This window comes from Hyperolius riggenbachi, chromosome 5 (genome assembly GCF_040937935.1).
Source record: "Hyperolius riggenbachi isolate aHypRig1 chromosome 5, aHypRig1.pri, whole genome shotgun sequence".
In the NCBI taxonomy this organism is placed as follows: domain Eukaryota; kingdom Metazoa; phylum Chordata; class Amphibia; order Anura; family Hyperoliidae; genus Hyperolius; species Hyperolius riggenbachi.
Window position 1 is genome coordinate 397,607,665 of NC_090650.1, and position 11,924 is coordinate 397,619,588.

General features: G+C 44.9%; 1 protein-coding gene across 1 annotated transcript in view; it reads right to left on the reverse strand.

The window, feature by feature from the left end:
* The window catches only part of LRRC24 (leucine rich repeat containing 24), a 432,693-nt gene extending 421,970 nt beyond the window's left edge, over positions 1-10,723 (reverse strand). The window contains exon 1 of the mRNA XM_068237890.1: positions 10,670-10,723. The gene's annotated coding sequence lies outside the window, so the exon portion shown is untranslated. The remainder of the gene's footprint in view (positions 1-10,669) is intronic.
* Positions 10,724-11,924: the final 1,201 nt, after the last annotated feature.

Here is an 11,924-nt window from a genome sequence, read left to right on the forward strand (position 1 = left end):
TTCTGTTGCTATGCGGGGGGGGGGGGGGGGTGTTAGGGACGACGGAGCGGCGCATGCGTGATGTCACACGTCGGGTGGGGGATCGGCGTGAGCAATAAAGTTGGCCACCAGTCGGGAGAGTTAATCCACCGGGCGGATCACTCGTGGGTTGGGGGCTGCAATACACATACCTGATTATCAGCTGAGGCGTTTTGGGATACAAGTGGAGTGAAGTTCAGTGTCCGCTTCATTTTCTCATCGCGTTTGCTTCTGGGGCGGATGCGTTTGCACCATAAATAGTAGTGATAGGAAATGCATCCGCTCATCAGGACAAACGAAACAACTGACCCTAGAGATGTAGAAAACTTACCAAATAGGTACATTTTCTACACAAGGGGGAACCGAACCTTACTATGTTGAAAATGTCCAACAGATTTCTTTAAAGAGGCCCATTAACGGTACAATTTTTCACTAAATGTGATCTTTCGATGCGATTTGAGCAAACGTAACTAATTGGAAGGCAATTATTGATTGTTCACATTTAGTGACTGATTCTTTCTTCAACAGCGATCATAAAATCCATCTTTCAGATCGATTTTATTCTATTTAGCAATCGACCAAAGAAACATTCCTTATCGATTGTTTTCATGGTGAATTTTCTATACAATTGGATCATAAAAATTGCATCGAAAGATTGCATTTGGTGAAAAAATTGTACCATTAATGGGAACTTTGAGACTGCTGGACAATTTTCTTACATTGAGTGACTTAATGCTATTACTTTATCAAAGCAGCTGAGCTGACTGTCTGGTGGAGTGAGAAAGAAAACTAATTTCCCCATTCGCATCCATAGTTAACTTTGGTCCAGAGACCACTACATATTTGACTTTTGGCCAAAGCCAGATTAAAAGGAACCTTAACTGAGAGGGATGAATGTTTCCTTTTAAACAATACCAGTTGCCTGGCAGTCCTGATGATTTCTCTGGCAGCAGTAGTGGCTGAATCACACACCTGAAACAAGCATGCAGCTAATCCAGTCTGATTTCAGTCAGAGCACCTGATCTGCACGCTTGTTGAGGGGTTGTGGCTAAAAGTATTAGAGACACAGGATCAGCAGGAGAGTCAGGCAACTAGTATCAATATTTTAAAAGGAAAAATCCACATCCTTCTCAGTTTAGGTTCCCTTTAAGATGAAATTGGGCCCTAGGCAAGGTAGTTGCTTTGGCTCCTCCTTTTGGTCCTTGGTAATGGAAGATGAGAGAAGGGTCAGACAAAGTGGCAGTTGGACCCCCTGACACCCACTGGGCATACGTATATGCACGCTGCCGGTGAGCTGGGCGCAGGCGCTGGGCGAATGACGGCTCACCCTGCTACTACTCAAATCCCCGGTGGCATAAAATACTATTCCCCCTCCAAGTCGTTGCAACTCAGAGGCAGATGTCATTTGGGACAAAAAATGTAAGGATAAACAATGAGGGGTTCTGAGTGAGACGACCAACAAGGATTTATAAAAATATCAAAAAACTTTATTTATCACATAAGAGAAAATATATGTATATCAGAAATTAACAAGACAGTTTCATTAAAACTAAGAAAGGTGGCCACCTCGCTCTCTACTTAACGCCATCCAGCACACACACATCCATACACCACTTTAAAGCTGGCCATTAACGGTCCAATTTCTAGCGAAAAATCGTTCGAGCGATCAAAAATTCTGATCGGACGAAAAATCGTTCACTACACCATCAACTAACCAATCATTGCTTCCTATCTATCACGACCACCAAGAAAATCCAAATTTTCGTTCGACAAAAATTCATTCGGGCGACATTTTTTTCACTCGTTCATAATCGATTGTGTCCACCAATGGAGATTATTTACAGCCAATCCGATCAGAATTTCTGATTGCTCGAACGATTTTTCGCTAGAAATTGGACAGTTAGTGGCCAGCTTAAGCCTGACCAATGTTGGACTATAGATGAAAAAATGCCCGGGCAATTCAACATTCCACTGGAAAAAATATATATGTGCAGATGCAGTCCAGCAAAAAGAACAAAGATGCCAAGCAGATATGGTTATTTGAAGCTGAGATAGCAAGCGAAGGCAGAAGACTCCAGCGTGTGCGTCATTCAGAGGCAATTAGAAGCATATATCCTCCACAGCAATAAAGGCAACATGGACAGCAACACTTTCCATTATGGTTAAGACATCATTGAGCACAAGCTCTATTATGGTAGAAGCATAGACACAGCGAAGCTGACCAGCAGGACAGTTAGTTATTATACATGCACTGAGTAGTCCAGAGGCCCTTGCTTTTGTGAATCCCAGCCGTGCATAGGTTCCAAAAGGTACAACAAGATGACTGCTATGCTATAACATTTATATTACCCATCCGGCGTTGATGATGCATGGAATCCAGCCATACATGGCTGCCAACCAGGTCAACAGGGGGAGATGTCAGCCTTTGATGGATGTAGATCATTCCTGGAATGGTGGGTCATGCTCAGAAGGTCCCTGTGGGGGTGCAGGCGGTGTGCTGTGGGCAGTGTTGCGTATGCCGTGGCAAAGGAGAGGGAGGTGGCAAAGCAGTTCGTGGATCACCACGCCGGAAGACCCGACATGTTTCGCTGGCAAGCGGCCAGCTTTCTCAGGGGAGGCGTGGTTAGTCATTGGGTCTGGCGATCCTCGTAACCCCTAATTAACCTTCCGTGATCCGCACAGTATAATGTATTGCGGCCCCTAGTTTCTACTTTCCCCACTGGGCCCCAGGCACCTGCCTAGGTTATCTTGTGGATGATCCTGCTCTGGTTTTGACTTCTGGGGATTCAAAAGAGGCCAACTTTGACCCCCAAAAATGTTTTTGACCTAATTACATTAACGCCTGCGTCACTCCGAGTGGTGTGAATGCGGCGGCAGCTCCAGGACCGCCTAATGCCAATTGGCATCAAGGTCTGTAGCGGGGTTTTGCAATAATATCTTCCCTTGAATGACAGAGCTCCACTCCACCATCAGTCTCCCAGAGGCGATCGCCGCTAGGAGACTGTTAGACGGCAAAACTGCTGTCAATTTACACTGTACAGCGATGCGATCTATGGCAGCGATGTACTGGGGACAGTTGCGAAACGGCTGTCCCCCCTGGAGGCACAGAGAGCGATTGTCTCTCATAGGCTGATGTCTATGAGAGCCAATCACTGTGATTGGCTGGCAGGGGGAGGGAAGGTGGGGGAAAAAATAGTAATATTTATTGGAAAAAAAAGAGAAATTAATATTTGTTAAAAAAACAAACAAACATCCCAGCAGGGATCAGAGCCCACAAACAAAAAGCACTGTTGGTGGTCAGAAAATGGGCGGGGGTGGGGGAGGAATCACTTGTGTGCTGAGTTGTACAGCCCTGCAGCAAGGTATTAAAGATGCAGTGGCCTAATTGGTAAAAAATAGCCTGGCCACTAGGGGAGTGTAAGCCTACGGTCCTCAAGTGGATAAATAAGTAACTACTTATTTAATTAGGTCAACTATGTTGATACTTGTGCTCAACACTGAAGCAGGATTTACAGAAACATGAGAAAATCCAACCTTCTCCCGCTTCCACCACCCGGATCTCCTCCCCGTCTGGCACACTCGCTGATCTTTAAATGACCGCATTGTTCGCTGAACATCTGCTGCAAATTTTCCCCTGTCCTTTATGATGCCATCAAGGCTTCCTTTGTCTTCCTTTATGGTGTAATTGATGTGCCCAGGAATATAAAATGATTCTGGGGCCACTTAATAATGATGATTAATAATGGGAGCGCGTCTCGCCGCTGCCAAACCACAACGTTTCCTGAAACCAAGCCGAGCTCTTAATCAGGACTAATTAACCGGAGACATCTTCCTTTTGTTACAGTACTCGGGGCAGGGAGATCTTCTCGGGGGTTGTGGGCATACACTGCCCTGGATGTGGTCTACAGATTAGAAGGTTGTTGTCCCATTTCCCGACCGCGCCTCCTAGGCCACCGTCTCCTGCGAGGAACACCGGCCACCCTCCTCGTGAATATTTACCAGCCATTCGTACGAGAACAGCAAGCCACTCATTACCATAATAATTCATGATGATCCTGATAAGACGAGACAAAGTTAAAATGCGAATACTCGTTAAAATGCTAATGATGTGGCGAGTCCGTCAAAAGCCAATGAATGTTAATCGCTGTATAACAATTCATTGCATAATCTCTGGCGGGCGCATTAATAACTTTATTATTGATGGGATTTTAAATTCTAACAATGGTGCTTTGTGACCGCGGCATCGAAAACACAATAGATCATTGGTTACAATACATTTTTCTTCCAAAGTGGAACTTGCATTAAATTTATCAGTTCACGTTAATGTATTAAATGTGTTTTTTTTTAAATGTGTTTTTAATGTAGGGTAAGGACCCTTACACACATAACGCAATTTTCGCCGTGTCTTTCGGAACGCAGTGCGGCTAGTGATGATCGTAATCTGCTAATACGAAATGAAATTTTGCGTACATTTTCGCAAATAGGGTCATGCGTAATACTGATTTTGTGTAATCCATTCGTAATTTGGTGTAATTTTTGCATAATTTTGTGCCGACTGTAGAGGTTAACAGCAAAGCACACGCTTTCGTCTGAGAAGGTTTTTGAGAAAATGCAAAGGATAAATGGTTTAAAAACTCAGAAAAATAAGTTTAAAAAAACATTGTTCCTTTGCATTTTTTAAATTGATTTTCTCAGAAACTATAAGGTCTTTATTTATTTTTTTTGCCTTGTTTCCTGTATTCCCCTCAAAATACATAGCAATTTTGGAGATGATACCATGTATGAGTGCTTTCCTATTAACTGCTAAAGTGGGCTCGAAATTACATGAAAATTACACGAAATTACGGTTCCTGACGGTTAAAAACATAGAAATTTCAGTTTTTATATTTTTCAAATTTTTATCGAAAAACTGAAAATAACTGTTGTTTTTTATGAATTATGAAAGGGGTCATAATAAAAGTCACCATAACTGTCGCCTGACCGTCCTTCGCATCACCCAGTCCCATGCACGCATCCAGGACTTCTCAAGAGCTGTTTTAACACTATGGAACTACCTACATCCACTCCTTTAACATCAAGAAGGTCCTCAAAACTCACCTTTTCACTCTGGCCAACCCCTAACTCCCCCCCCCCAACTAGTGCTCCAAACCCACAGCTGAACTCTGATCCCCTACCATTCGTGTCCCTACCTCTCCCTCTAGATTGTAAGCCTTTGGGCAGGGTCCTCCTCCTTGTGTGTCCTACCTGATCATGCACCTCCATTACTGTGCACCGATGTTATGCATTTGAGTGAACTCAACTTGCCTAATCTCCATGCTCCCCTCCAGTGACAGACTAAGCATTACCTTGTACTCATACTGTGCTGTGTGATTTGCATGTATTCCTGTATTGTCATTTTGCTGTATGTCACCCCTAAATACTGTCTGTAACCTAAACTAATGTCCAGCGCTTCGTAATATGTTGGTGCTTTATTAATACAATAAATAAATAAATAAATATAAAGTTCAATGGGAAGGGATATTAATGTCTATAGTGCCAGGTATATATCTTTGTTTGCATACAGTATAATATTTTTTCAAACTCCGTGCATATTATTTGTATTTTTGTGATAACTGCCATGTAGTGTATGTTGTAATGATGGGTGTGCTGCAGTACATGGCATGGGTGTGTTATACGGCACAGCATACATACGTGGGATGCATATTGCTATACCAGTAAGCTATGCGCTGCCAGAGGACATGGAGGAGAATCGGACACGGTCCCCGAGATTTTATAAATTAGCTCAATATGGCAAATGTAAGTTTCTTGGCCGCCATCCACTCTATGACCCACTTCTATCGCTCAGCTCATACTCTATCTTCTGCTGTGACCTTTGAAAGAAACCTTGCTAAACTATGTGAATTACATATAGCAGAGACCGGGGTCCAGACAGCGGCTATATATTACACTGAGCTGAATGCTGCACTGTACATTCACCATCCACCAGCATCTTTTTATTTACATTAACCATTTAACAGATAAGTGCAGTTATAGAACCAGGGCCCTAATATCAAAACCGCGGGCCCCGAAGCAAAATAATCATGGTGGGGCCCCCCTGCACTACCCAACACCAGCTCCCCCATGGGTCAGGGACAGAAAATCCCTTCTTACTAAAGACTCCCCTAGTGGCCCACCTGTTGTGCAAATTACAGCCGACCTGAACACAAAACTTCCTATCTGCTCTAAGGCTATGTTCACATCTAAAATCGAAATCGCTGATAGAAGCGATTTTCGATTTTTGGAGCGTTTTTTTCCCCCCCTGCCAGCACTCCACCACGCGGGACGATTTTGTGCAAAGCGCTTTTGTAAGCTCTTTTGCAGAGCGATTCCGTTTTTTCACTTCCTGACGCAAGTGAGAAGGTGAACTCTTAGACCCAGAAAAAGAATAAATACAATGCAGTTATTCTTAAAAATGTGAACGCAATCACCGGATAAAAAAAGCAAAACGATTTATGAGCGTTTTGTGTTTTTCCTATACCTTCCATTGTAGCAAAATCGCCCCAATAATGGTACATGCAGCGCTTTGCTGAGCGGAAAGCAGACGAAACCCGCTGATATGAACTATCCCATAAGGATTCATTGCACAAGGTATTTTAGGGCATTTTTCAAAGTCGCCGGCGCTCAAAAAAAGCACAATCACCCTAGGTGTGAACAAGCCCCTAGCGATAAGCAACAGTATAATAACCTTTAAAGGAAGCATTTCTTAGTTATAGCTGATACAAATCCTGCAATAAATGTGCAGTGTGTCTACTTCCTGTATTCACGGACGCAGACACAAGGTTAACATCCTGAGCGGACACAGCTGAGAGGTCAAATTACAGTTGTGATTAGTCACAGATGAGAGGGAATTGGACAGGCTAAACTCTCTAAATACATACAGGGTGCATTTCTCTAGGTTTTACTTATGTCCTGTGCAAGAGTTCAAGTTCAGGTCCACTTTAAAGCTCAAATAGCTCTGTTATATTTACATAGTCCATGTCGCCTCTGGTGTCCTCTTCCTCCGGACATCTACGTGCTCCATGGCGCCATCCTGAGGCCCCTGATGATGTGACATTGATTTCAGCAGCATACAGCACACAGATCACCAGGAGGAAAAGGAGACCAGATGCAGAGTGGTCTAGGCAAATATAACATCACTCCCTGCACTTTACCCTGCACAACGGTGTGTGTGGGGGGAGGGGGGGGGCGAGGTGTGGTGGACTTAGCCGCACTCCCTCAAACCCTCCCTACCCCTCACCCCCCACGATCATTGGGGCCGCGAGGGATGTTGTTACTATACTATACTCACCTCACCTGACTGATGCCTGTGATTTCCCTAGAGTAGTCTGCTGGAGATCATATGCCAGTAGAGGGTCCAGCATGCAGGATGAGTCTTGTCTTTTCTCCATTTCCCTACACCTTGTTATATCCAACCCATGCCTTGCATTGGATGGGGTTAAGCAGCCTAAAATGTTGCCTAGACTCTGGGGTTTAATTATAGGGTTCTGTAAAATCAATAGGTTATAGATTAGCCTCCGTGCATGAGCAGCGCCATACTACTGCGCAGATGATGCGGACCGTACTCGGATATGGGCGGTACGACCATCCTTGTACACCGGCAGGAGCGTGACTGTGAAGAAGAGGATCAGCAGCAGTGATGCCAACCTGACTCATGCATGCCCAGTACAGAGAAACGGGAGCATAGCCACCAGCTAGAAGAGGGTCCTGGGCAGCAGCAGTGGGTTTCAGGAGGATCTGGGAAGCTTCAGGATTATACAAAATCTTCACACTATCTAGGTAAGTACCGTATTTTTGCAATATAAGATGCATTTTTTCTCCCCCCAAAATAGGGAGAAAAAGTCACTTATATTCCAAATACAGGGAGTCCCCGACTTACCTACACTCGCCAATATGAGCCACCAACCCACCGCAATGTCGGGGACTCCCTGTATTCTCCCTGTATCCTCAACTGTTCCCCGTGATCTCCTCCCCTACCTCCGTGACCTCCTTTGCTCTCTCTATAGATGAAAGCAATTGCAGCACGTCCCATCCATCGGAGCCTGCAGCGATCCGGGACCTCTCCTCTCCCTCATTGCTTCCCTAGTGTTGGCTCTGCTGATGATGCGATCAGCAGAAGCCAACACTAGGGGAACAGTGAGAGATGGGAGAGGTTTCTGATCACTGCAGGCTCCGATAGATTAGGTGAGGTGTGCTGCCACTGCTTGCATCTAATCAGGGGGAGCGGAGGAGGACACAGGGGAAGCAGTGGAGAACAAGGGGGGAGCGGAGGGGGACAAAGGGAGACAGAGGAGGAGGAGCCATGGGGGACAGAAGAGGAGACACGGGGGACACAGGAGAACTCAGAACGACACAGGAGACACAAGAGGTACAAGGAGGACACAATAATTGGGGGAGAACATCTACAAGGCACTCCTTGAGCATGGACGCACCAGATTTAGTATATTTTTTCCCTGGCTTTTTAATCCTCTAAATCTAGGTGCATCTCATAGTCAGAGCGTCTTATATTGAGAAAAATACAGTGTTTACCTTTTTTTTTTTTTTTTTTTTTTTTTTTTTTGAAAGTCACAGGTTTGCTTTAAGTATACTTTATTTTCCTTATACAATAGGGAGCAAAGAGGCAATACAAATCTTGGAAACTGTCCATACACTGTTATATTTGCTGTCCAGGCTCCATTACTATCAAATAATGGCAGATTGTGGCTTGAGGGTACCAGGCTACATGCCCTCTGTGCCCTCTAAGCCACGATGATCTGGGAATAAAAGCACACAGAAAGAGCTGTCTTTGGCCATCAGCGTTATTGTTCCTCTGGCCACCATCAGCCTGCTTATCAGAAAGCCCCACTTTCCTAGTGTTCTACTCAATAACATTCCTCCACATTTCTGTCTTCTCTATAATTACTTTGTCCGCCCACCGGCGTCATCGCACAATGTACCTGGAGAACATGAAAGGACTCCTGAATGTTGTTTAGCAGTGAAATACTCTACAATTACCTCTGCTAATTACACAGGAAGTTATTACCCGTGTGCTGTTTCTCACAGTCACAGGAAAGCAAATGAAGTGGAGCATGGCATTAATTTCTGTTGGGACTTTGCATATAAGTAACAAAGCTGTCAGGCCTGAATATATGAAGGACATGGCCGGGTCAAGTACACATGCATTAGTTGTGCATGCTGCAGGAACTGTATGTTACAGTAATGAGCTGTATGTTTATGATGATCTGCACAGCACCACCTCCCCTGCATCCTGCTCAGTGTACGTCTTAGGACCAGTTTATTATCAGTGTATGGGGACACTGCTCAGTGCCACTTCTCTGTAGGCCACATGCAATTCCACATAGCTGTTCTTATTTCCGTTATCAATCTATTATTGATCTAGTCTACGTGGACATACATATACAGCGTGCATGAAAAAGGGGCGCAAGGAAATTTGGGCGCCCAATTTCAGCTAGCAGAATATAGGTAAGATTTACCAATATTGTGTCCATTTTGACCACTGTGATTAATGGAATTCTACGTCCTCCATTTTGAAAATGGTCATTACCCCATAACACCTTCTTGGTCAGCGCACTGTTAAACTGTAACATTGCCCACTTCAGCCATAGGGAAACATAGACATTACCTGGCACATCAGTTGTCCTTTCAGCTATAACTGACATAAACTGATATATAACTGATATATTTCAGTTCTGACAAAATGTTGTCAGAACTGGAAGGGATCATTGTCAGAAGAAAATGGTGAGCTTCTGAGAGGAACTGATAGCAAGGTAAATATGTAATGTTCATTTGAAGTTACCTTGCGTGTTTATTTTAAAAATTTTAATCACTTCAGGTTCCTTTTAAGTGTCAATTATCGTAGTAAAATATTGGAAAATAATACCGATATTTTACTATAACTACACTGCTCTCACACAGAACCCTACATTACTTATGCCTAACCCTAACCTCTCCCCATCCCTAACACTTAAAAATACCCCCTCACCTAGCCTTAACCATACTTCCAACCAGAGCCGGTAAAAGGTCCTCCAGCACCCAATGCTGAGACACCAAAGTGCGCCCCTCCATCCCTCCCACCCCAGCCGTCACACACTGATTGCTATTAGACTAAGAGGTGCCCTAGGGGCTCCAACCCCCCTCCCCCCTTCTTATTTCTCTTTGCTTCAAACACAATAGGGTAATGATAGCTGAGTTGTGCGCCCCCTCCTACCCTGCGCCCTGAGGCTGGAGCCTCTCTCGCCTCTGCCTCGGCCCTGCACCTAATGCCTAAACCTTAAAAATACCCCCCACACCTAACTTTTTCCTCCCTCCCCCATGCCTAACCTTAACCCCACACACACACACCAGGAGGTGATCTTTAATCCAGAACTAGCTTGAAGAAGAACAAACATCTTTAACCCATTGTACTTCTGCATAAGTGTGTTTGCACTTGCTTTACATATTTTGCACCATTTTACGGTACAGGCTTGTCACCCCAAGTATGTACCGTGTAAGTGGTTTCACTATGCTTAGAATAATAGTAAACAAGCTGCAGCGTGTGCTCATCTACACTTGAATAATGTGCTTTTTCCCCTCACTGCTTCTACATGGTCAAGACTCTTTGAACTCAGTAACATACCTCTGCTGAAGTGCTGACTACATAGGCAAACCCCAAGTACAGGTGTACAGGATGCTTCTGGTGGATTTCTGTAATGGAAACAATGTAAACATTGGCAGTTTTAGAACAACAGAAAAATCGTTAATACAAGTGCATTTCATTATTTCATTATTGAGCCTTATTTTCCATTATTACATGCACACTTAAAAGACAACTTACAGTAATTGAGAAGAATATGGAGGCTACCATATTTATTTCCTTTTAAACTATACCAGTTGCCCTATACCTTGCTGATCTATGTGGCTACAGTAGTGTCTGAATAACACCAGAAACAAGCGTGCAGCTAATCTTGTCAGATATGACAACAATGTCAGAAACATCTGATCTGCTGCATGCTTGTTCAGGGTCTATGGCTAATAGTATTAGAGGCAGTGGATGTGCAGGACTGCCAGGTAACTGGAATTGCTTAACCTGCTGAGCGGTCTGGACGAGCTCAGCTCGTCCAACACCGCCAGAGGCTGCCGCTCAGGCCCTGCTGGGCCGATTTTTGTCAAATAAAAAGCAGCACACGCAGCCGGCACTTTGCCAGCCGCGTGTGCTGCCTGATCGCCGCCGCTCTGCGGCGATTCGCCGCGAGCAGCGGCGAAAGAGGGCCCCCCTAGCCGCCTGAGCCCTGCGCAGCCGGAACAAAAAGTTCCGGCCAGCGCTAAGGGCTGGATCGGAGGCGGCTGACGTCAGGACGTCGGCTGACGTCGATGACGTCACTCCGCTCGTCGCTATGGCGACGATATAAGCAAAACAAGGAAGGCCGCTCATTGCGGCCTTCCTTGTTTATTCTGGGCGCCGGAGGCGATCGGAAGATCGCCTCCGGAGCGCCCTCTAGTGGGCTTTCATGCAGCCAACTTTCAGTTGGCTGCATGAAATAGTTTTTTTTTTATTTAAAAAAAACCCTCCCGCAGCCACCCTGGCGATTTAATCAGAACGCCAGGGTGGTTAAAAGGGTATAAATATGGCAGCCTCCATATACCTCTTGCTTCAGCTGTCCTTTATGTAAACGTACACTCACAGTTTAACCTTCTCAGTATTTGTTCTGTCCCCTTAGGGCTCATTTCCATTCCATGGAGAGTCCTGCAGCTCTGCATTGCACGTCACTACCAGGGGGCGGAGCTTGTGATCCCATTCATTATACTGAAGGGTAATAGCGGGCGCAATTGTTCCGAAATGCAGGCAACCATGCGCTGCGATTCAAAAGTGAATCGCAGCGTATGAATGGAAA